The 26,100-nt window shown below is 47.7% G+C and overlaps 1 protein-coding gene across 1 annotated transcript in view; it reads left to right on the top strand.

Moving 5' to 3' along the window:
* Positions 1-7,680, top strand: part of SNRNP35 (small nuclear ribonucleoprotein U11/U12 subunit 35) — a 64,273-nt gene extending 56,593 nt beyond the window's left edge. Inside the window, exon 3 of the mRNA XM_086942914.1 lies at positions 6,788-7,680. The gene's annotated coding sequence lies outside the window, so the exon portion shown is untranslated. The remainder of the gene's footprint in view (positions 1-6,787) is intronic.
* The last annotated feature ends 18,420 nt before the right edge of the window (positions 7,681-26,100 follow it).

The following is a 26,100-nucleotide window of genomic DNA, read 5'->3' as shown; positions in this document are numbered from 1 at the left end:
ATGAAGAGACTGCAACTTCCAAAGCTTAAAGGGGGTTTAGGTTTACCAAATTTCAGAAACTACCAAACCGCCTTTCTCTGTAAGCAGGGCGCTTCCTGGTTTACCGAAGACCCTACTTATACGCGCTTATGGATTGACATTGAGAAATCCATTATAGGTAAGGCCCCGCTCTCTGCTGTGCTTACAATGGACCTCTCACACCGTACGAATTCTAAATACATCATGCTTAATACCAAGAGAGCTCTTTTGCGGATAGATCGCGTTCACAACACTGGTCTGCAAATCCACAATTCATCTTCTGCATCTTTATGGCGTAACCCGTCAATTAAAATCGGCGGATCGCCCGTCATATGGGATCACTGGTCTGATAAAGGTATTAATGTGGTTGCAGATCTCCACGAAAATAACATTCCACTGCCATTCTCGACTTTGCAGGCTAGACACTCCCTATTACCGATTGACTTTTACGCTTTCCTGAAGCTAAAGTCAGCCCTATCCACTAGAACATTCAAGCTAGCGACGCCTTGGCTAAAATCTGTGCTCCCTCACTTTCACTCCTCTGGACATTTTGTCTCAAAAATATATAAACTTCTTGCACCAACACCCAACAAATCGATGAGGCGCAATTAAGTCAAATGGGAATCAGAACCAAACAACACTGGCATAAGCATAGACTGGGTCAGGATACATGCATCAGCACTCACACACAAGGTCTCGCCGATACTATCGCAGACCAAGTATATGATTCTTAACAGGGCATTCTGGACCCCACAGCGACTATTTAAGGTTGGCCTGCGAGACACACCGACTTGCTGGAACTGCTCCTCGGGCATTGGTGACCTTCCACACATGTTATTTAATTGCCCCACGCTTCACACATATTGGGCTAAAATCTTTGACTACATTGGGCACACGTTTGACATACACCCTGCAAGGGAATTCATCTACATTATCCTGGGAGCCTTAGACCCACTATTAAAGGGAGACCATGACCGCCAGCTCCTGGTTCTCTTACTAACATTAGCATGCAAGGTGGTCCTATGCAATTGGAAATCAGCGGCTGAGGTCTCTTTCAATGCCTGGAGGGAATGGCTGTCCTGCATTAGGGGCACTGACAATCCCGCTCTACACTCATCACCATGGCAAGTTACCAACAAAAAACTATGGTCTTCCTTAGATCAGGCCTCCTTCACCTTCGACCCAACATGAAGTACTAACTGATGAGGTCAATACTTAGTTAAGTGTGGGATGCCCGCTGCATGAACTGTACTGGTTATAACCTGTACCCATGGGCTTAACAGCCTTAGACACACTGTGCAGGGACGACAAAATATACATGGTATTATATGGCTAGATTTGAATGGAGGGCTCTACGGAACTGTGTACAACCGTAAGAATGCAATGATGGTATATTATTTTGTTTAATATATATACTTTACTTTATTTTCCTTTACTGTATGTATGTATTGTTTTATATGTACTGATCCATGTTTGATTGCGGCATCACTCCAATACGATTGTATTTCTACTGATGCCTTATGGCCGTTATCACTTTTGTTTTTGCTCAATAAAAAAGATTTGAACTTAAAAAATAAAAAAAAGTATATGCACAATAGGTCACTCATGAGAATTTTGTTTTAAGGCACGGTAAGTCAACCTAATAGATTTCCCCTTGATTGAATATGTTAGTCATTGCTTAAACAACGTAGTTCAGATTGAAGGTATTTCAACAGTTTGTTCCATTCCTAATGTTTTGATGTAGTGCAGAAGGGCATGAAGCTGAATAAATAGAATTCCCAGGTTTATTGCCATCTGTTTGGAGCCAATGTTAAAAAGTGTCTGTAGTGAAATTTTGAGTAAACCTGCCTGTAAAGATGGATCCCAGCTCAATGTTATTTCAACACTAGCCTAATCACTACAGAAGAATAAATTGCCTTCATTCCAGAAAGCGGGACCAAATTAGGCCTCAGGACACAAGATGAAACCGGAATCACTTCAGCCATGTACACATTGGTTCCCGGAATCAGCAGTAATGGTTGTAATGATTAGGGAATCTCAATAAAGCGTTCGACATGTTGTGCAACGAGAAGCTGTTAACTTTTCTGGATTCCATGACAGCTTGTTGTTGAACAATAGTCCAAAGTAGTGATAATAGTTTGTTGGAGAAAGACCTATTTTGTTCAGCATGTAAAAACCCTTTCAATATACTTTACCAAACATGATGAGTTTGCTTTCATCATACATAAATGTTAACTCGTCGCTGGCCTTCGAGGACGTGCACACAGTGCTCTGCAGGGTACAGAGAGATCTCAGCAGCAGGGGCATCAACCGCTGAGCTATCTCGCTCACTCGCACTCAAGGTAACTGCAGACTTCAACCAGACGCAGACAGAGAGCGCCATCAGAGCAGCAGGCGCGTTAACACCACAAACTATATGTAAGGCTGGAGCCTGTGCATGGAGCCCTCTGCAGGAGCAGCACGAACCGACCCAGCTAGGTTACTTACCGAGCACTTATTTATTTATGCGTTTTTATATAGCGCGGACTTTACCCGAAGGTGTCAGAGCGCTTCAGAATAGGAACAGAAGTAATACATGAGAACATTACAAGTGCACAAAATACAAAAGCAAACGTTACATTAAATGAAGCAAAAATGACAATCGTGAGCCAACAAAATACAAGAGGTAGCAGACGGTGCATTACAAAAGTGACAATAGTGAACCAACAAAATACGCTATTGCGCATGCGTGTTACCCAATCAGCCCCCTCTGCCGTAGGTGGATTAACCAACCAAGCCATCTTACTGGGAACTGTGGAAACACAGGTCTGTGCTGATTCAGAGTGCAGAGTGCAGACAGATTCAGAGTACAGGTTCAGAGTGCAGATTGAGAATGCAGAGTGCAGATTCGGAGTGCAGATAGTGAGTGCAGATTGGTAGTGCAGATTGTGAGTTCAGAGTGCAGATTGAGAGTGCAGATTGAGAGTGCAGTTTGAGAGTGCAGAGTGCAGATTGAGAGTGCAGAGTGCAGATTGAGAATACAGAGTGCAGATTCAAAGTGCAGATTCAAAGTGCAGATTCAGAGTGCAGATTCAGAGTGCAGTTTCAGAGTGCAGTTTCAGAGTGCAGATTCAGAGTGCAGATTGGTAGTGCATAGTGCAGATTGTGAGTGCAGATTGGTAGTGCAGAGTGCAGATTCAGACTGCAGATTGAGATTGAGAGTGCAGAGTGCAGATTGAGAGTGCAGAGTGCAGATTGAGAGTGCAGAGTGCAGATTGAGGATGCAGATTCAGAGTGCAGATTCAGAGTGCAGATTCAGAATGCAGAATCAGAGTGCAGATTCAGAGTGCCGATAGTGAGTGCAGATTGTGAGTGCAGTGTGCAGATTGTGATTGCAGATTGAGAGTGCAGAGTGCAGATTGTGAGTGCAGAGTGCAGATTGTGAGTGCAGAGTGCAGTTTGAGAGTGCAGAGTGCAGTTTGAGAGTGCAGAGTGCAGTTTGAGAGTGCAGAGTGCAGATTGAGAATGCAGAGTGCAGATTCAGAGTGCAGATTGAGAATGCAGAGTGCAGATTCAGAGTGCAGAGTGCAGATTGAGAATGCAGAGTGCAGATTCAGAGTGCAGAGTGCAGATTGTGAGTGCAGATTGAGAGTGCAGATTGAGAGTGTAGATTGAGAGTGCAGAGTGTAGATTGAGAGTGCAGAGTGTAGATTGAGAGTGTAGATTGAGAGTGCAGAGTGTAGATTGAGAGTGCAGAGTGCAGATTGAGAGTGCAGAGTGCAGATTCAAAGTGCAGATTCAAAGTGCAGATTCAGAGTGCAGATTCAGAGTGCAGTTTCAGAGTGCAGTTTCAGAGTGCAGATTCAGAGTGCAGATTGGTAGTGCATAGTGCAGATTGTGAGTGCAGATTGGTAGTGCAGAGTGCAGATTCAGACTGCAGATTGAGATTGAGAGTGCAGAGTGCAGATTGAGAGTGCAGAGTGCAGATTGAGAGTGCAGAGTGCAGATTGAGGATGCAGATTCAGAGTGCAGATTCAGAGTGCAGATTCAGAATGCAGAATCAGAGTGCAGATTCAGAGTGCCGATAGTGAGTGCAGATTGTGAGTGCAGTGTGCAGATTGTGATTGCAGATTGAGAGTGCAGAGTGCAGATTGTGAGTGCAGAGTGCAGATTGTGAGTGCAGAGTGCAGTTTGAGAGTGCAGAGTGCAGTTTGAGAGTGCAGAGTGCAGTTTGAGAGTGCAGAGTGCAGATTGAGAATGCAGAGTGCAGATTCAGAGTGCAGATTGAGAATGCAGAGTGCAGATTCAGAGTGCAGAGTGCAGATTGAGAATGCAGAGTGCAGATTCAGAGTGCAGAGTGCAGATTGTGAGTGCAGATTGAGAGTGCAGATTGAGAGTGTAGATTGAGAGTGCAGAGTGTAGATTGAGAGTGCAGAGTGTAGATTGAGATTGCAGAGTGTAGATTGAGAGTGTAGATTGAGAGTGCAGAGTGTAGATTGAGAGTGCAGAGTGCAGATTGAGAGTGCAGAGTGCAGATTGAGAGTGCAGTTTCAGAGTGCAGTTTCAGAGTGCAGATTCAGAGTGCAGTGTGCAGATTGTGAGTGCAGATTGGTAGTGCAGATTGTGAGTGCAGATTGGTAGTGCAGAGTGCAGATTGAGAGTGCAGAGTGCAGATTGAGAGTGCAGAGTGCAGATTGAGAGTGCAGAGTGCAGTTTGAGTGCTGTTTCAGAGTGCAGAGTGTGAGTGCAGAGTGCAGATTCAGAGTGCAGATTCAGAGTGCAGAGTGTGAGTGCAGAGTGTGAGTGCAGAGTGCAGATTCAGAGTGCAGAGTGTGAGTGAAGAGTGCATTTGTGAGTGCAGAGTGCAGATTCAGAGTGCAGAGTGTGAGTGAAGAGTGCATTTATGAGTGCAGAGTGCAGATTCAGAGTGCAGAGTGTGAGTGAAGAGTGCATTTGTGAGTGCAAATTTAGAGTTCAGATTGTGAGTGCAGAGTTCAGAGTGCAGGGTGCAGATTCAGAGTGCAGTTTCAGAGTGACTGAGTGCAGAGTGAGTGCAAAGTGACAGTGAGTGCAGAGTGACTGCAGAACCAGTGTGTAAGGGTGCAGGGTGCACATTGTGTTAGTGTGCAGGATAAACAGTGTGTGACTATGCAGGGTGACATTGGGAGTGTGCGGGTGAGCAGTGTGTGAATGTGTAGGGGCAGTGTGTGAATGTGCAGAAAACACCACATACACCACACACACATACCACACACACACACACACACACACCATACACACACCACACACACACATACACCACACACACATAACACACACACAAACCACACACCTCACTCTCTCAACACCACACACTCGTCACCACTCACCACAACACACTCACCACCACACACTCACCCCCCCCCCCCCAGGCTCACCCCCACCAGGCTCACCCCCACAGACACGCCACTACACAGAAAACAACACACACAACAACACACCCCCAGCCGTCGATGAATGCTTTCACCAGGCACAAACACCAACAACCATCAATATACGCTTTCACCAAAAACAAACACGACCATGCATCAGTGCCGCTAAACACTCACGCACACAACAAACAATTTCAGTGCAACTTTCACTAAACACACACACACACCAAGTGCTGACAGTGCACCAGCCACTCTTTCAATTGGCACAATCATCAACAGCAGTCAGTGCACCCTTTCACCAACCACATGCGTTACCATCCAGCTCTGTACGCTTGACAGCCACACTCACTAACAGCTCTTACTGCACGCTACCACCAGCCATACACACCTCAAGCCACCACTACACGCTTCCACTAAACACACACACCAACAGCCATCACTGCACAATTCCTACAGGCACACACATCAATGCACACACCAATTGATAACGCATCCACCAATTAATATTGTACCTATCGCACTATGCTGCACTTTACCTTTTAAAGATATTGCGTTAAAGTGCAGCATGCCACCATTGATAACATTCCAATCCAACACACATATCTCCAACACACACTACATGTTTCCACTCCAAAACACATGCCTAAAACACATTGCCATTTACAATGCCATTATCTCTAACTCAAACAAACCCGAGCCCTAATGCATTCCTAATGCTTGTTTATCCTTATTTTCCTTCCCATCCTAAGCTATGTGTAGGTCAATGCCTCCAGGTATACGAGCAAAGAACCTCTGTTCTCAGAACGTCCCCCAATTCCCAACTTCTCATTTCCTTCCGCAAATCCCATCTTCCTGTTTCCTCTGCTACTCTGGCCCGTTGGGTTCGTTGGGTCATGTCCCTTGCGGGCATTGACATCTCTGTTTTTGGGGCACATTCCACCAGGGGAGCCATGGCCTCCAAAGCTTTTTGGGCAGGCTCTCACTTGGAGGACATTCTAAGATCTGCGGATTGGTCTAATGACAAAGTATTCCGAATGTTTTATTACAAGCCGTTTGTTTCTGCTGTTTCTTTGGTTGTTGATATGCTTTGAACAAGCATAACAGGAGCCTCCGGTCTTGCCATAAAATGTAGATTTTCTTAGTATATTATGACGGAAAGTCTTAATTTTATTAACACCATCGCTGCTAGTGATATTTTCCTCCTGTGCTAGAATTTTCAAAAGTCCATAGAGCATGACGAGCTGGGCTTGTCATCAGCCTGGTAGGAGGCTACTTCATGACGAGCCCAGCTCGTCATGAGCCTGGAAGGGGTTAAAGACACAGAGGCGAGTATTATCCTGCCTCAACACTTCTAATCTGTGTTTTCTCCCTCCCTACAGCGGCTCCAGCATTGCCTCCTGCATCTTCGTGACAGGATTCATAATCTGCAAGAGTGCTCTTCACCTCTTCGTGACGCTTCTTCTTCCTGTTCGGCTTCTTCTACAGTGATTCCTGCTGTTCGAGGGACCTGGTTGAATTTTGGTCAAGAGATTTATTTCCTGGACTTTGGCCTTTTGTATTGTGTTATCTATTGTTCCTCTGTTTATTGACTCTATCTGAGCTGCTCGCCAGCAAAAAGAGGACTGTTTGCAGTCAGTTGTGATGTTCTACCTGTTGCTACGCCCTGATTGGTTATGATGTTGTGATTTTGAGTGTTCCCATTGGCCAGCGGTTTGCTCGGCCCTCTGGGAACTGTAGTTTTAGTACTTATCTTGGCTGCTATTGGAATAAAGGCAGGATAAGAAAGCATAATAGGAGCCTCTGGTCTTGCCTTAAAATTAAGACTTTCCGTCATAATCTACTAGGAAAATCTACATTATACCTTGAAGGTCTGAAGGCTCAGGAAGGGACAATATCATATTTATTTACTGTGACAAACTCAAGCCATAGATTTGTATTAATCAAATTCCGATTGAATTTGATCCCTTGTATGTTGGCACACCCTTCAGGAATCTATTCTATAAATGAATTACCCTTTTGTCCCTGCAACGGTACCTCTGCACAATCAAATCTACATATTTTTTTCTTCTGCAAATTTTACAGGGAACCTCGCAAAAGATTAATTCTGCCTCTGATGCACAAATTTAACTTTAAACAATGCCATGTAGCAATGTTCTTTTTACAATCCCTGCCTAATCCTATGGTTTGCTTCTCAGTGGCGTCCTTTTGAACTCAATCGTGGAAGATCAGGCCGAGAATTAATTTTTAACACTTCTTATTAATTGTTTTTTAATTGCGATTGTTATAACTTTGTTTTATTATCTTTGTACTGACATGTACATAATTTTCGATTCTGCACTGATTGATTGATGTCTTAAATTGTATTCATCTGTGCTTTTGTGATCTTATGGTATAGTATTGAATAAAGTAATTTGACTGACTGACTAGAGCTCTGTTCCAACCATTCTAATATAGTCTGAGTTTGCTTAAAGTAAGGTAATTACTTTGTGGCATCTCTCTTCAGATGTTTAAATTTGGAGTTCGATATTTCCAGTGGGTCATTTCTAAAACAGCACTCCTTACTTTTTACTTCATGCCTTTGCTTCTATTTAGTCGGTCTGCATCCCTTTTTAAAAAACGCCCTGTCGCTAGCAGAGGAGGCTTTCAAGCCATGTAACATACAGTGGTCTTTTCCTTCTATTTTAGCTGCAGATCACACTGGCCTAGAATTTCAACCTAAGAACGGTGCATGTTGCGGTCATCATAAACACCCATACATCTGTTAATTAGAGAGCTTACCCTTACACACACAGTCTGGAAAATGCATACAGAGGTGCACCTTACTTTATAGATTGGCGTTTTTCCCAGATACCAAGCACTCTTGGTAAAAGTCTTACAACATACAATATGTGACGGACAGTCAAACAACTGTTATCAAACCTCCTAGTATATCATAGTTTTCAAAGGATAATTGATCTGGACTCCCACATTTTTGTGGCATTCTTCATCATTTGTCTTTTTCCTGACTTTTTAGGTAGATACTATCTGGATAGACTCAACGTTTTGAGGGAGTTCCACATAACAATGGTCATGATAGTTTGAGGAATCCAGATAAACTAAAAAGTACCTGGCATGCAAAGATCTTCAAATCGAAAAAGGGAGAGTTCTCTAGGGCTGATAGTGACTGTAAAGTTCAAGAACTCATTACTATCATTAAGTCGGCGGTGAACTTGTGGGACAGCTGTTTATTGTCTCTCCATATAATGAAAATGTTGCCAATATAACGTTTCTACACGTTCAGTATATGGGTTGGTGATGTTTAGAACACTACTCCTTTCTAAGTCGGGGACATAAACACAGGCCACCCTTGGGATGAATGTACTGCCCATGAAGTACTGTGTCTGGAGGAAAAAAAATATTCTGAAACAGGAAATATGTTTTGCTAGGGCCATATCTGCACAGTCAAGTACAAAATCCTTTGGAGTGAGTGTCTCACTCTGGGTTAGACAGTAATTAGTCAATAACCCGTCAAATGGGATGCTAGCATACAAGACTTTGACATCCATAGTAATTAATACTTCTTTTGATTAATCCAATTGTTTTCCTTCTAGAAAGTTAGTATGTCATTTGTATCTTTCAAGTAGGATGGCAATTGCTGACAAGGGGGTGAAAGAACCAATCGCAACATTTCCGGAGAGGTTCCAACTCTTATCCGATACCGGAGACTGTGGGCCGTTTTGATGGTAGATAAGGGCACATAGAACGGAAGAAACAGGTTTGCATTAGACGGTGAATGTATGAATCATTTATTTCTAAGAGATCCTGCACGATTCCAGTTTTAACTGTACACAGGGTACCCACCTATAAAGGGATATCTTTTGGGTTTTCTCAGAGGCGTTTTTATTATATTTTGATCCCTGCAACTATCCAGTTCATTGTTATTCTGAACTCTCTCCAAATGTTAAGATCATCCTGGTGGAAGAACACCAATGGTGAAGCTTGTACACAAACAATGTGGATGAGGTGTCCTGTTACATTATCTTTTGAAACCTACAATATACTAGGAGTTTGATAACAGTTATTTGTTTGACTATCTGTCACCTTTCCCATGAATGTAGACTTTGGCCGCATTGATAACCTATTTTGATTTACTATATAAATATAACTCATAGTAACTGCTTTTATTGACCTAAATGTCATTATGCTCCCAAATAAAAAAGACTTTGATTGGAAGTCAGTGTGACAGACCTCATCTCATCTCACTCCTTTTGGTGATAACCCATTAATTGAAGAAAACCCAGTGATAAATTTGATATTAAGTATGGTCTCTGTGTGTTACAGTAGGTAGTGAAATTCTCAGACTCGCTGGGACTAGTAGTCTTTTTATGCTGTTGCCATATAAGCATTGTTGTACAACACTAACTCACCCAGAGTCTGTACTTTTCAATCGCTGGATGCAGTTAATCAGCTTTATATTTCGATACAGGCATATCCTGCATGCATTTCTCAAAGCTATGTTGAAATTATAGCCAACCACTTTTCAAAGCTGCACAGTTATGAATAATTCCACCCTTATACGTTTCCACTGTTATTCAAACTATGTTTTTATTCCTTTTATGAGTGGAGTTAATTCAACTCATGAAAGGATTACATACCTATTTTGAATAGAAGTGGAAACGTCTAAGTGCTGAATTATTCAGAGCAAAGTGTTTGGCTATAATTTGAACATCATTTGGACTGGCATTTTTGTGTCCTAGTACCCGGACTGTATCCATCAGAGGCACAGGACAAAGCTTGTGGTGGTAAAACATCGCACTCCGGGGGTGAGTAACGGCTTACCTGGTAGTACTGTGATCGCTTGACCACGGGCTGAAATATAGCTACTGGCGTAACACTGGGGGCATAACTACAGGCCTGAGAGCGCTTTACCACGGGCTATTACATAGCTGCTGGCGTAACTTTGGGGGCATAACTACAGATCTTTACCGGCGTAAAACGAAAACGTGTGATATGTTGTACGATCTGTACTCCTGATACCCTCGATCGTGCAACGTGAGGGAGTTTATAATTGGTATATGTCACAGTTACCATGTTGCCTCGGGGTCTATTTGAGGAGAACCGTGAATTGGACTGATAACCGACGGGGCTCCGTTTTGCACGATTTCTTGAAACACTGGGGAAAACAGTACTCGTGCAAAGTATTAATATTCCGGATGCTTTTTGTGTGTGGGTACACTGATATGAGTCTTCTTCTGTGCCCTAAAAACATAGGTTGTGCTCTTTGGAACTCCACCCCAACGTTGCTTTTTCGAGTTTAATGGGCTAATAAACTCGGTGAGTGAACATGCCTCAATTAACAAAGGGGGAAGGAAACCATGGGCCAAATTATGCTCAAGAATGTGATTGAGTACATATGTGTGATTGGGATTAAGTATACATATAGAATATTAGATCATGATGGCTGTGCTAATTAAAAACATTCTCTCAAATTAATCTCAACTATCCAATGAAGATGTTTATCTTTTATTGAATTTCATGATGCACCTCCACATTTTATTTGTTTGAAACTATCGAACATGAATGGAATAGACTAACTTTTTAGTAGTCAGTAATGGGGATGAGGGAATTGCACTTTATATACGTTGACAGTATTATAATCTGGAGGGGATCAAGTATTAAACAACGTTGGTAGGGGGTACATATGTCTGGATTTTACCTATTTGAATGTTGTTTATCTCTTCACAGTTAATGTATTCTGTGTTGACCGAACTTCCTCTACATGGACAAGATCAATTTGATCTAGCATTACCTACTTCACTACGTATCAAGGTAAGGAGTTTTCATATGGGACTGGGACTGATAGACGTCCTGACGAAGACCATTGTGACCTACTGATTGGGGGCACACTCAGGTCGAAACATGTTGACTCCAGCAGTTTAGGAGGGGTGTTATAGGTTCCTAATAGTCCTTCCTTAACACCACCATCCGTTTTTGAATTTTAATCCTGACCTTGGAACCAACAAATAAAGGGATATCTGGTATCCATGAGCCAGTTTTAAACTACCTTTTGTGACTGCACTTTGTCTTATCACTGTACCCAGTCTTGTACTGACACTTCTTGGTTAGTACACTGTTTGTCAAGTCTAGTGTTGTGATTTCTTTACGTTATGTGTTCCCCCTCCCTATGCTCCGCCCTGCACGTGGCTACGCCAGGGCGTTGCAGCAGACCCTATGATGAAGCATGTCACACGCATTTGTGTGTGAGTGAGGGCAGTTTTTTCAAACATATGAGTTTGTCACTGTTTGTGAAATTCACTATTTGTGTTTTTGTCCTCTCCACCCCTCCCTGTGGAATGCTTCTGCCCCACAGGCAAGTGGTCATTGCATTTTGTCCAAGCATTGGTCATTGATATTTCTTTCCTAGTGTGCATTTTGCATGGAGGGAGTAGTAGGAATATGACCTCAGAGTGGCATTACCTGTTAACTACAAATCCTCCAGGTAATAAATAGCCTTCGATTGCTTTGCCCAGGCATTTCGAAGACAAGGGTGTCAACACAAGTTTCCGTTTTGCCATGCGTACGTAGGGTTTACGAACTGAAAGAACTGGACTGGTCTTCCCTTTGGCAATTTATCATATGAAAGAACATTCTGGATGAGCTTCTCTTCTGAGTTGACCTTCCTCAGCATTTCCACATCCATTGGCTCGAAGACCCTGTTCTGCTTTGAGTTTGATGGTCAGAGCTAGGAGGGCGTGAATCGGTGAGGTGGCAGAAGGAAGTGACAACCCATGAAGATTGCTTGCTTTGTGTGGGGGCTGCTCAGTGCAGCCACTATTGCTAGAGATATCTTGGCTCCAAGGGCGCTTATGTTCTGGAGTGAGTTTTGTTTGTTTGTTGGACGCTGCAGTTGCAGGTGAATTGTAAAATTTTCTACAAATAGAGGATAGAGGGCCACACCAGACTCGTGGTGGGCCGCTCGGTCGTATTGCTGCTATTTTACAAAGCTGATTGCTGATAATTCTTTAAAAAAATTGTTTGAAACTTTTACCTGTGTCACTGCTGAAACCGCTTTCCCCGCACCTCACTCCCTACGTTCCCTTACTTCCGGGCTAATCCCGGTCTAGCGTTCATAACCTGACAACTCTGCACAGCAGGGCTGAGTGGTGGGTGGGAGGAGTCACGGGCTCAAAAAGCTAGGCTGGAGCAAGCGCGCGGTGATATAGGGCCATCCCAGCTCGTGGTGGGCCGCTCGGTAGCCTCGCTGCTTGTACGTAACCCTGCTATTTACAACACTGATTGCTGATAATTCTTTTTAAAAATTGTTTGGAACTTTTACCTGTGTCACTGCTTAAACCGTTTCCCCCGCACCTCACTCCCTACGTTCCCTCACTTCCGGGCTAATCCCGGTCTAGTGTTCATAACTGTAACGACCGGATTCTTAGACCAAGCAGGCTACCAACCGTAGCTAACCCAGTCGTCACGTAACCACACTCTTCTAAGGCCACTATATACATGATATCTAGAATACTCACCTGAGAAGGTGAAAAAGAGCTATTTACAAGCCTATGCAGTCAAAGATACCACTAACATCTAATGGATTCCATATCTTATCCTATAATTACCTCATCTTATATTCTTTAACGTCACCCGACGATATCTTTAACGTCACCTGACAATATCTTTAACGTCACCCGACGATATCTTTAACGTCACCCGATGATCTACACTAATGGGGATTCACCTTTAAAAGTTATTTTCTAAATGAAGTTCACACTCTCCCTCCATCTTCAGTTACCTTTTCAGAAGGGCGTATCCCATCCTTCTGTATGTCAGCATCTGATTAAAAGGAAAGGTTAATCCCATTCATAAAAACAACATTCAAAGATTTTTAACATTAAATCTTTATTCTACAATTCAGCATAACAGAATGAGCAAAAAGAAACATGAGTTAGGTTAGTCGCTACCTGCAACCTAAAAAGTGAACAAGAATGAATGATTAGATATGTTCTACACTAAGCTCAGAACGCCTCACCTTAGACGTGTCTTTCCATCTCAGCAGCGGAGCTGATCCCTCTATCTCTCTTCTTGCTTTGTCTCGGGATTCTGCTCTCCTTCTATGGCTCACGAATACACGTTTGCACCGCTACACCTCATCTACGCTGCCATGGTTCCGAAATACTCAAACCCTCTCCTTACTTTACAGCGCTTAGCTGGGACGCGCTCACCTCTGGCTGGTCACTGAGAGGAGGACTTTGTGAATAGCTCGCCGCACCCGCTCCGCGGGTGCCGCTTCGCCGCCAAGAGAGGAGGAGTGGGAGATCAACGCCACCAGAGGGCTGCAGGGCTGCGAGCGTATCAGGGACTCCAATTCCCAGGAGTCCCTGAGAGACCGCTGACCACTTCCGGTCCGCTCTCCCTGCCGGCCCGCCCACCGCCCACCGGAGGGATTGTTAAAGCCCCCCCAGCGGACCTAGCATTGGGAGACCTTACTTTACAGCGCTTAGCTGGGACGCGCTCACCTCTGGCTGGTCACTGAGAGGAGGACTTTGTGAATAGCTCGCCGCCAAGAGAGGAGGAGTGGGAGATAAACGCCACCAGAGGGCTGCAGGGCTGCGAGCGTATCAGGGACTCCAATTCCCAGGAGTCCCTGAGAGACCGCTGACCACTTCCGGTCCGCTCTCCCTGCCGGCCCGCCCACCGCCCACCAGAGGGATTGTTAAAGCCCCACCAGCGGACCTAGCATTGGGAGACCTTACTTTACAGCGCTTAGCTGGGACGCGCTCACCTCTGGCTGGTCACTGAGAGGAGGACTTTGTGAATAGCTCGCCGCACCCGCTCCGCGGGTGCCGCTTCGCCGCCAAGAGAGGAGGAGTGGGAGATCAACGCCACCAGAGGGCTGCAGGGCTGCGAGCGTATCAGGGACTCCAATTCCCAGGAGTCCCTGAGAGACCGCTGACCACTTCCGGTCCGCTCTCCCTGCCGGCCCGCCCACCGGAGGGATTGTTAAAGCCCCACCAGCGGACCTAGCATTGGGAGACCTTACTTTACAGCGCTTAGCCGGGACGCGCTCACCTCTGGCTGGTCACTGAGAGGAGGACTTTGTGAATAGCTCGCCGCCAAGAGAGGAGGAGTGGGAGATCAACGCCACCAGAGGGCTGCAGGGCTGCGAGCGTATCAGGGACTCCAATTCCCAGGAGTCCCTGAGAGACCGCTGACCACTTCCGGTCCGCTCTCCCTGCCGGCCCGCCCACCGCCCACCGCCCACCGGAGGGATTGTTAAAGCCCCACCAGCGGACCTAGCATTGGGAGACCTTACTTTACAGCGCTTAGCTGGGACGCGCTCACCTCTGGCTGGTCACTGAGAGGAGGACTTTGTGAATAGCTCGCCGCACCCGCTCCGCGAGTGCCGCTTCGCCGCCAAGAGAGGAGGAGTGGGAGATCAACGCCACCAGAGGGCTGCAGGGCTGCGAGCGTATCAGGGACTCCAATTCCCAGGAGTCCCTGAGAGACCGCTGACCACTTCCGGTCCGCTCTCCCTGCCGGCCCGCCCACCGGAGGGATTGTTAAAGCCCCACCAGCGGACCTAGCATTGGGAGACCTTACTTTACAGCGCTTAGCTGGGACGCGCTCACCTCTGGCTGGTCACTGAGAGGAGGACTTTGTGAATAGCTCGCCGCACCCGCTCCGCGGGTGCCGCTTCGCCGCCAAGAGAGGAGGAGTGGGAGATCAACGCCACCAGAGGGCTGCAGGGCTGCGAGCGTATCAGGGACTCCAATTCCCAGGAGTCCCTGAGAGACCGCTGACCACTTCCGGTCCGCTCTCCCTGCCGGCCCGCCCACCGGAGGGATTGTTAAAGCCCCACCAGCGGACCTAGCATTGGGAGACCTTACTTTACAGCGCTTAGCTGGGACGCGCTCACCTCTGGCTGGTCACTGAGAGGAGGACTTTGTGAATAGCTCGCCGCACCCGCTCCGCGGTGCCGCTTCTCCGCCAAGAGTGGGAGATCAACGCCACCAGAGGGCTGCAGGGCTGCGAGCGTATCAGGGACTCCAATTCCCACGAGTCCCTGAGAGACCGCTGACCACTTCCGGTCCGCTCTCCCTGCCGGCCCGCCCACCGCCCACCGGAGGGATTGTTAAAGCCCCACCAGCGGACCTAGCATTGGGAGACCTTTCTTTACAGCGCTTAGCTGGGACGCGCTCACCTCTGGCTGGTCACTGAGAGGAGGACTTTGTGAATAGCTCGCCGCCAAGAGAGGAGGAGTGGGAGATCAACGCCACCAGAGGGCTGCAGGGCTGCGAGCGTATCAGGGACTCCAATTCCCAGGAGTCCCTGAGAGACCGCTGACCACTTCCGGTCCGCTCTCCCTGCCGGCCCGCCCACCGGAGGGATTGTTAAAGCCCCACCAGCGGACCTAGCATTGGGAGACCTTACTTTACAGCGCTTAGCTGGGACGCGCTCACCTCTGGCTGGTCACTGAGAGGAGGACTTTGTGAATAGCTCGCCGCACCCGCTCCGCGGTGCCGCTTCGCCGCCAAGAGTGGGAGATCAACGCCACCAGAGGGCTGCAGGGCTGCGAGCGTATCAGGGACTCCAATTCCCACGAGTCCCTGAGAGACCGCTGACCACTTCCGGTCCGCTCTCCCTGCCGGCCCGCCCACCGCCCACCGGAGGGATTGTTAAAGCCCCACCAGCGGACCTAGCATTGGGAGACCTTTCTTTACAGCGCTTAGCTGGGACGCGCTCACCTCTGGCTGGTCACTGAGAGGAGGACTTTGTGAATAGCTCGCCGCCAAGAGAGGAGGAGTGGGAGATCAACGCCACCAGAGGGCTGCAGGGCTGCGAGCGTATCAGGGACTCCAATTCCCAGGAGTCCCTGAGAGACCGCTGACCACTTCCGGTCCGCTCTCCCTGCCGGCCCGCCCACCGCCCACCGGAGGGATTGTTAAAGCCCCACCAGCGGACCTAGCATTGGGAGACCTTACTTTACAGCGCTTAGCTGGGACGCGCTCACCTCTGGCTGGTCACTGAGAGGAGGACTTTGTGAATAGCTCGCCGCCAAGAGTGGGAGATCAACGCCACCAGAGGGCTGCAGGGCTGCGAGCGTATCAGGGACTCCAATTCCCACGAGTCCCTGAGAGACCGCTGACCACTTCCGGTCCGCTCTCCCTGCCGGCCCACCCACCGCCCACCGGAGGGATTGTTAAAGCCCCACCAGCGGACCTAGCATTGGGAGACCTTTCTTTACAGCGCTTAGCTGGGACGCGCTCACCTCTGGCTGGTCACTGAGAGGAGGACTTTGTGAATAGCTCGCTGCACCCGCTCCGCGGGTGCCGCTTCGCCGCCAAGAGAGGAGGAGTGGGAGATCAACGCCACCAGAGGGCTGCAGGGCTGCGAGCGTATCAGGGACTCCAATTCCCAGGAGTCCCTGAGAGACCGCTGACCACTTCCGGTCCGCTCTCCCTGCCGGCCCGCCCACTGCCCTCAGACCCTGCTACATCTGGGGCCACTCCTCCCGCAGCGCGGGACGCAGCCCGGAGCAAAGACCGGGCTAAGAGCGGGCCGTTTGAGGCCGTTCGAGGACGGCAGCGGACGGCCCTGGCCCACCCCCCTTGCTACTCCTAACTCGCCTGTTGTCCCACCATTGTGTTAAGCTAGGCTAGCCCAATAGAAGCAACTTATCTAGCAAGGTGTGTGAGGGCTCACACTCTATTGTAAGCACTATGAGCACTAGGATGACACGTAGAAAGGCCTCCAAAGGTGGTTCACAAGTCAGTGGTCCTATGGACGACTTCATCACCCGCACCAATATAGCTATCGATGAAGAAATATCCAAACTCCAAACTCGGGTATCCTTAGAACTGGCAGCCGCACGGAGGTTGTCCGAGGTAATTGCCCTCTCGAAAAAATCATCCCTAGGCCATATAGCCTCTGCTGTCACCCCTGCTCGCCCTGTGCGCCCAAATAGCATCACTACTCAGGCTGATTTACATCATCCCCCGATTACTCCCTCTGCCACTCCGCCTTTAGAGCAAACACGCACTTTAGAAGAGCTAAGTTTCCCTGCACTTCCCCATGCCCAGTCCCCCACCCCTAACCCTCCTGCCCAAGTATTTCCAATTACTTCCTGCGTTAGTGGCGCGCAACCCAAAAGAAAACGCCAATCACGCTCAGCCTACTCCCGCAAAAAGGCAAAAGTGGCAGTTTCCCAACATCTCACATTGGCTAATACTCAGGCATGTATTGTTTTACCTGAGGGTCCTTTAAGATCACAGCCAGTATGCCAAAATATGGGAGAGGGTCTAGCCATCACCACCCCAGAGGTCGAGGGGTCGCAGGCGCAGGACCAGGGACAAAATGAGAAGGAATTCATAGACCAAGTCTGGGATACACTAAAAAAACTTCTCTCACCACTCGACTTAAGATTGTCTAGGATAGAAAACAATCTACTCGAGATGGAGAAGAGCATTATTGCTCTGGCCACTCTTGGCCTGAGAAGTCTTGAAAATCAGGGCATGTCCTTATCTGACCCACATTTGCCAGCTCCTGTTGTACAAGCTGAGCAGCACCCCGCACCAGTACCTGTTGCTGCAAGACCTGTTCCTAAGCCGAGGACGGTGGCTGTGGATCAAATTTCCACGACCGCTAAACCTCAGGCTTCCAAACCGCAGGTTCCTGCACGGAATTCTAAGCCGCAAAAAACAAATCCAAATCTGGTACCACCCACTAGACCCCACCCTACTGAAACCCAGGGCCCTCGCCCAAAAGAAAATTTTAGAGGAGGCTACATAGATCTTCCTCCAGAGGCCAATGACTATGTAGTTGTGTTGACAGGTGTCCCTGTGCTCGGCACTGACCAATACGAAAACCATTGGTCATTGCAAAATAAAATAATGCACTGGCTTAGCGTTAACAGACCAGTTCCTAATGGCAAAAGAAGCCGAGTAATGATGGTCCGTAGAATACCCTGGGTGGGCCCAACAAAGAAATCTAAGCAAGGGGACTGCGTAGTTGTAACTTTTGATGACCCACATACGGCACGCCATATCTGTTCTTGGCCAACTAGCGAAGAATCCCTAGTCATACCAAGGCCGTTATCCTACTTTTACCCTCCACGCCAAGTACATACTCAAGCGGATAACTGGTCCTTGGTGCAGCACCATCCATGGAACATCCATCCCACGAGGCAAATGGACACCCTTTTACATTGGAATGGCCTCTCAACCTACAACAGATTTGGAGGCTTGGAGGAGGTCGATTGACTCTTTGCGCCCCCCGCTTCCTTACAACTAGAAAAAGCTTCGCCTCCCAGGGACACAGAAATATCTGGAAATCAAACTTACGGCCCACAAACTAACGATGGCGGGCTCCTGACTCGCACGCCGTGGAACTGACTAAAATGGCTACTTTAGATTGTACAAGGATGGAACCATGGCCAGACAGCCACTGCCCGATTCCACCTCCTCCCGTTCAATCCAATCTAATGGAGATCAAACTGCCAGTCAGTGCTGCCCCCACTGAACTTTATTGGATTAAGATCCCCCCAATACCAACTATTCCGGATGAGGAAAATTCTTCCTTACCCACTCATGTTCCTAAAATCTCTCCACCTGGTGAATCCTCACTGAAGATCTTAAGCTGGAATGTGGCTGGCCTCGAACGTAACCTGGATAACCCGGAATGGAACACCTTCCTGGCACCTTACGACATTTGTTTGCTACAGGAAACATGGTGCCAGGAACCTAGACATAGAGTGGGGTTCTCGACCTTCTACGTCCCGGCTGTCCACCATCAAGGTTCCAAAGGACGCCCGTCCGGCGGTCTTCTTATCTGGATCAACATAGCTCTAGACCTCAGCGTTCTCCAAAGACCCACTGAATCTCCTGACCTCCAATGGCTAACACTCCATCACAAAGGGGGAAGGAAACTAGAACTATTTAATATCTATTTAAGGGACAGCAGGAACGGAGGATCTTTAACCTCACTAGGTTTAAGCAACAACCTGGCTGCCTGCGACGCTGACTCTCTCGTCCTGCTGGCAGGCGATTTTAACTGCTGTTTTGAGCCTTTAGCTAAAGAAGACATTCTGGACACTAATGATGAGGATAATAGGAGGGGAATCCCCATCTTGAACCTTGACCCGATTCCGAAATGGACACAAAGGGTGATCGATATAAACGCTCTCTGTATGGAGTATAATCTGAGAGCAACAAATGGGCATTCTAGATCAGATCCCATGGGTGCCCACACATACAATAGGACGGGCCACTCTTCCAGAATTGACTTTGTTATGCTCAACTATACCCTCTGGCCATACCATCAAGACATGGAGGTTATCGAAACCTGTGATAGCGACCACAACCCTCTTGCTGTAACCATTTCTGTTCCCTGGCACCAGGGCTCTCAAGAAACCACCAACCAGATATGGAAATCCTCACATGAGATCCTCCCCTCGAACTGTGGGAAACGTCTTAAATGGGCAAGAGTCGCAGCAGATGAGGCAAGGATGACGCAAGCTGAAACCATCTTATTACAGGCCGAATCCAAGTTTGGTGCTACAAACGGCGATAGTAAGAAGTTCCTTTCACTATTTTTAGAGACAGTAACAGCACTAAGTGGGCTATTCATCATTTCGAAACCCAGCTCCAGAAGCACTGCAAAAGGTGTCCCGAGAGCAAATGGAAAGTGGTTCACAGCAAATTGCCGAAATGCTAAGAGCGAACTTGTGGCCGCAGTAAAAGGAAAAGACCAAGCTGCCATCAGGTCTGCAAGGAAACTCTACAGGAAATCTGTGACTGAGGCCAAGCGGTCATATGACTTCAACTTTTGGCGTGATCTAACGGAGGCAAGCACGAGGAAAGATGCCAAGGGGTTTTGGCACTTGCTAAGGTCAAGAGACAAGCCCATAGATCAACAACTGACTTGCAACATCCCTGGCGCTGCCTGGTTTGCCCATTTTTCGAACTTGTATTCAGCGCAAACAGGGCCCCCCCAACCAGACCCGCTCCCACGGCTCAGTCCCATAGATCTCCCACCAAACGAAGTTGCATTCACCGCTGTGGAAGTAGAGAAGGCAATTAGTTGTATTGTTCCCAACAAAGCGGCAGGCCCGGACGGGATCCCGGGCGACCTGATAAAAAATAATCCCCCATTTTGGAGCAGACTAATTGCTGCACTTCTTAATGAGGTTACGTTGGGGGGGTCTTTCCCTGACTCTTGGAGGGGCGCTGAAGTCGTCCCCATTTTCAAGAAAGGTAACAGGGAAGACCCAGCTAATTACCGCCCCATCAGTTTGTTGGACACGACGCAAAAGGTGGCGGGGAAAGTGGTATTGGGCAGGATTCTGGAGTGGGTGGACGATAACCAGATATTATCTGATTTCCAAGCGGGTTTTAGATCAGGGACAGGCACCGTCGAGCAGACTTTCCGCCTTCTAATGCTCTATTGGAAGGTAGTGGTGCTAGGAGGAGGCAGTTTATACTTAGTCTTTATAGACTTAAAAACGGCCTTCGACCTGGTCCCACGAGCATTATTGTGGAAAGTCCTTGACGGTCTAGGTCTACCTCCCTACCTTTTGGCCTTACTGATAAAATTCCATGCAAACAACTTTGCTCAAATCAGATGGGGTGCCCAGGGAGAAAAAACACCGTGTATCCCAGTAGACAGGGGCGTCCGCCAGGGGTGTGTGCTTGCCCCCACTCTGTTTTCGCTCTACGTAAATGGAGTGGTGGAGCATCTTCTACAACATCCTGCAGATGCACCATCCCTGGCCGGAAGGAAAATCCCGACGCTCCTGTTTGCGGATGACACCCTCCTGATTTCGAAGTCACCCACAGGCATACAGGCACTACTCACCAGCTTTAAGGCCTTCTGTGATACCAAGGGTTTAGCCATAAATATTGGCAAGACCAAATTTCTTGTCCTCAACCCCCCGAAGAAAACTGTTAAACCCCCCACTCTAGACTCTGTCCCATTAGCACGGGTCAAAGAATTTGACTATTTAGGCATACGTCTCTGTGATAGTATGAATTGGAAGGCCCACCACCATAAAGTGTTTCTAACCCACAAGAGGGTTGTTGGTGCTCTACTCAAAGAACAACGTGCTTCCTCCATAAAACCGATCGGGGCACTTCTTGACATTTATAGGGCCAGGGTTGTGAGTGCAGCATTGTATGGCGCAGAACTTTGGGGAACCCAGAGAGTGGACACCTTAGCCCACCTAGAAAATAAATTCCATAAAGACTTGATGAGGTTACCCCAGAGCACTCCCACAATCCCACTCTTGCTCGACGCAGGTACTCGCCCTATCTGCGAGCAAGCTAAACTACGCCCCTTATTACTGTGGTCCAGAATTTGGAACGTTCCTGAACTCCACAGCTATGCGGATGCCCTAAAAGATGTCTTGTCCCTACCTGGCTGGCACAAGATCGCCTGGCTTAGAGAGGTTAAGAAGGCACTTTTCTTGCTTGGTCTAGGATCTGCGTGGGAAAATAAAACCGCACCTCCCAAACAAGAACTGAAGAAGGCCTATTGGTCTTGGGTGGATAGCGAGAGACTTGGTAAATCAAACCATCCAAAAACTGTTGCCAACTTCCTGATGGTTAAAGGTAACCCCTTTAGAGAACCATACTTGGACCTGATCCACAGTCCATATGATAGGGCTTTATATTTTAAATTCAGGGTTGGGGTTTTACCTTTATGCCAGTTTACTTCTACCTGGAAACCACCCGTGCAAACTATACCCTACTGCCCATTTTGCGAGCTGAAAACAGAATCCGTTGCACACTTTTTATTTGAGTGTCGAGCCTATCTGGCTCCCAGACGGAGGTGGTTGAAGCCTCTTTTCAGGAGCCTAGGAACCCGCTCACACCTGGAAGCTTTGAGAATATTGCTCTCAGACACAAGACCTTTTTTTGCCATCTGTTTGGCAAAATTCCTAGGATGGGCTTGGCGTATAAGAACCACTAAAAAATTGATGACCCAATAACGTCTCCCCTTTTTTAACATGTTTTTCTTGTCCAAACGAACAGATCTTTTTAATGGCACAATGAATTGTAAGTTGTTTGTTCGATTATTGTTTTACACTGTGATGTTTTGCTTTTATGATATGCTTTTATATATCGAAATAAAGCTTACTACTACTACTACAAACCCTCTCCTGGACTCAGTCTCTGCCACTCCTGTATGATGTCACTACAGGACCCTTAGTCACTTTCCTTCTTCGTTTCAGGATTTCAATTAGCAGATGGTATCAATCTCTCTGCACCAGCCTTCGGACCAACTTCTTCTGTCTACTTCACACGTTACTTTCTCCCTGTCTCCCTGCTCGCTCCTTGATAATATAGAGCTCTCTTTCTCTATGGAAAATTCCGGTATTAGGCCGACTCCCACCAAATTCCTGTACCAGTCCCCGGCCCCCTTCGCTTTCCACAGTGGCCGGATGTACCATTACTCCGCATACTATTACTCCGCATACCGTTACAACGCGTCTTTTACAACGCATACCATTACAACGCATAGCGCTTTGAGGTGCTGGATAGTGGTAAGTATAATTTACTATTCTAACTCCAGTCCCCGTGGACCCTAGGGAAGGTGTTGGATAGTAAATTATACTTATTCCCTATCCTAGAGCGCCCCCCAGCGCAATGCGTTGTAATGGTATGCGGAGTAAAAGTTGCGTTGTAATGGTAGTGCGGAGTAAAAGATGCGCTGTAACGGGTGTATACCACAGTGGCCACCTGCGTATTGCATCTAGAGCCGGGGAGACAAACACATTCCTTTGATAAGAGCCAGTCTTGACCGGTTCCTCACTAGTGAATAACAGGCTAAATTCTTAACACTACCTTTACCGTGCAAGCGCCTCGGACAGTCGAGGCAGAATTACAAAATGGCTTCTCTCTAGCTTTCGGGCATGTAGGCCCAAAAAAACGGAAAAAGGCACTAAACCCTGTCAAAGCTTGGTAGCCTCGCTGCTTGTACGTAACGCTGCTATTTTACAAAGCTGATTGCTGATAATTAATTTTAAAAATTGTTTGGAACTTTTACCTGTGTCACTGCTGAAACCGTTTTCCCCGCACCTCACTCCCTATGTTCCCTCACTTCCGGTCCTGCACTTCCGGGCTAATCCCGGTCTAGTGTTCATAACCTGACAGCCGCTGCACAGCAGGGCTGAGTGGTGGGTGGGAAGAGATACGGGCTCAAAAAGCTAGGCTGGCGCGCCTAAGGCAAGCCCATCTGCGCCCGGCCGCGCCAGGCCGGGACCAGGGGCCACGACCCCTGGTCCCGCACTCCGTATTCCAGGCAAGAACTCCTGTCACTAAACCATGGAGCTCTGCAGTTAAACCATCAAATCGTCGCTGGGCTACGGCACGAAGGACTGCTAAAGTCGCCACCTAGCTCAACCAAACGCAAGGGCACTTCAATCCCCATAAAAACGGTAACACCACAAAGATGCAGCTTTGCGCTGCTCAATACACATTCTCTCCAAAAGCATAACCTCTAAGTCTTCTCGTTACTTCAGGAAGTTCACCTCGATATCTTAGGGGCTACTGAAACTTCGCTTGAAGAGTCCTCTACTCCAAATTTGGTCGCATCTCTGCCAACTAACGTTGCGGCCATCCATCAAAATAGGACAGGCAGTATGAAGGGGGGAGGGGTAGCCTTTCTCTACAACTGCTCCTTCAAAACGGAAACCATCTGCTCAGAAAGCCTGGAGGGCGCGAATGTATTAGCTGTTAAATTCTGCTCCTCCACCGACTCCCTGGTAATACTCCTAGTCTACCGTCCCCCACGTACATCACCGGGTTTTGTTGAACCTTTCCTGGACTTAGTCCATGACCTTCGGTCACGCTATGAAGGACTGGTAGTAATGGGGGACTTTAATTTCCATTGGGAGAACTTCCAAGGACTGTCAGGCAAAGCAGTTAGATGAGGCCATGACATCGCTAGAACTTTGTCAAAGGGCGGTGGGCTCGACACATGAAAAGGGTCACACATTGGACTTGATCTGGACCTCTGTCCCGATCAGTCCAATCACTATCTCCCCCTGCTTGCGGTCAGACCACCTCCTATTGCAGGGTTGATTCACATTCCCAGGGCGATCGGTAAATCCAGCACCAGGGTGGAAAGTCCTAAGAAGCTGGAATAAGATCAGAGCAGATCTGGTAGCCATCCTAAAAATCCCCTGATCCACATACGCAACCCGAGTGCAACATAGAGGCCTTTAGCCTCAATTTATCACTAAAGCTCAATAACGCCATTGAAGCAACAGCACCTGCTTGTAGTGTGAGAATCTTGGGCCAGGGCAAAGGTGCTCCCTGGTTCAACGATGCTCTTAGGGTATTGAAACCATCCTTGCGAGAGAGCCTGGCGCAAAGAGTATGAACCCGGGTCTCGTATACAACGGCATTTGCCACCTACAAACAGGCAATCATTTCCAGGAAAGCCGATTTCTATGAGGACAGAATCTCTGCAGCAAGCAACCCCCAGAAAGCAACTTTTAAGGTCCTGACCGAGTTAAGGAAAAACAAGGAGCAAAAACTCTCCTTTAGTCAAGAAGACTGTCACAAATTCCGTCCAGTTTCACGAATAAAATATCGGATCTCCTGACAGAAATCCGTTGCACTCTGAGCTTTAGCTGTCCTAGTAGCCCCTCACCAACACCCCCTCTGATTATCCACCCTCTAACCACCCTGCCACCACTTACTAAGGAGACTCTGGCAGTCCTGATGGGGCGAGTGAAATCCGGGTCACCAGCGGACCCATGCCCACCTAGGATCTTTAAGCTGGCCCTGCCAGGAATAGAGGACGACGTACTCTCCCTTCTCGACAGGTTCCCACTGATTTTAAGGAGGCCCGCCTGATCCCCGCTCCTAAAAAAAAGCCTGGTGCTGATACCAAGATCTTGAAAAATTTTAGACCTATCTCACAGCTGCCTTTCTTAGCTAAAGTAATTGAACAGCACGTCCTCCCCCACCTTTCTTGCCATCTTGAAGACAATCTTCTTCTAGAACGAAATCTGGCCGGCTTCAGGGCCCATCACAGTACTGAATTGGTCTTGCTCTTCGTGCTGGATGACCTGAAACTCAGGGCAGACAAAAAAACTCTGTGCGACCTGGTGCTGTTAGACCTCTCCGCAGCATTTGATACGGTCAACCATGACCAATTACTGTCGCAGTTGGGGGATCTTGGCATTCAGGGCACTGCTCATGCCTGGCTAACTTAATTTCTTAAAAACCGTTCCCAGAGAGTCCAACTGGCAAATTTGGTTTCCAACCAAGCAGGTCTCTCATGTGGAGTTCCCCAAGGCTCAGCACTTTCATCCCTCCTTTTCAACGCCTATTTGCAGCCTTTGATCTCTGCACTAAACCAGTTGGAGTGCCAGCTCTACAACTATGCAGATGACACTCAAATTATTATTCAAATTGACAATTACCCTACGGCATATGTAAGAATGCAAAACATACTAAAATTTACGGTCAATTGGATGTCAGCCAATTCGTTAAAGATAAATCCGGATAAAACTGAGGTGCTGGCGATCACCACAGCGTCCAGCCCCTGGAACGACCTCCTTTGGCCAAAAGAACTGGGGCCCTCCCCGGAAGCGGGAGCGGCTGTGAAAAGCCTGGGCATTCAAATAGATGCCAAACTTTCTATGGCACAACAAGTCTCAGCAGTTGTCGGCACTTGCGTGGGCCTACTAAGACAACTGCAG

Source organism: Lissotriton vulgaris, chromosome 11 (assembly GCF_964263255.1).
Source record: "Lissotriton vulgaris chromosome 11, aLisVul1.2, whole genome shotgun sequence".
Lineage (NCBI taxonomy): Eukaryota > Metazoa > Chordata > Amphibia > Caudata > Salamandridae > Lissotriton > Lissotriton vulgaris.
This window is presented reverse-complemented; position numbering and strand designations above follow the sequence as displayed.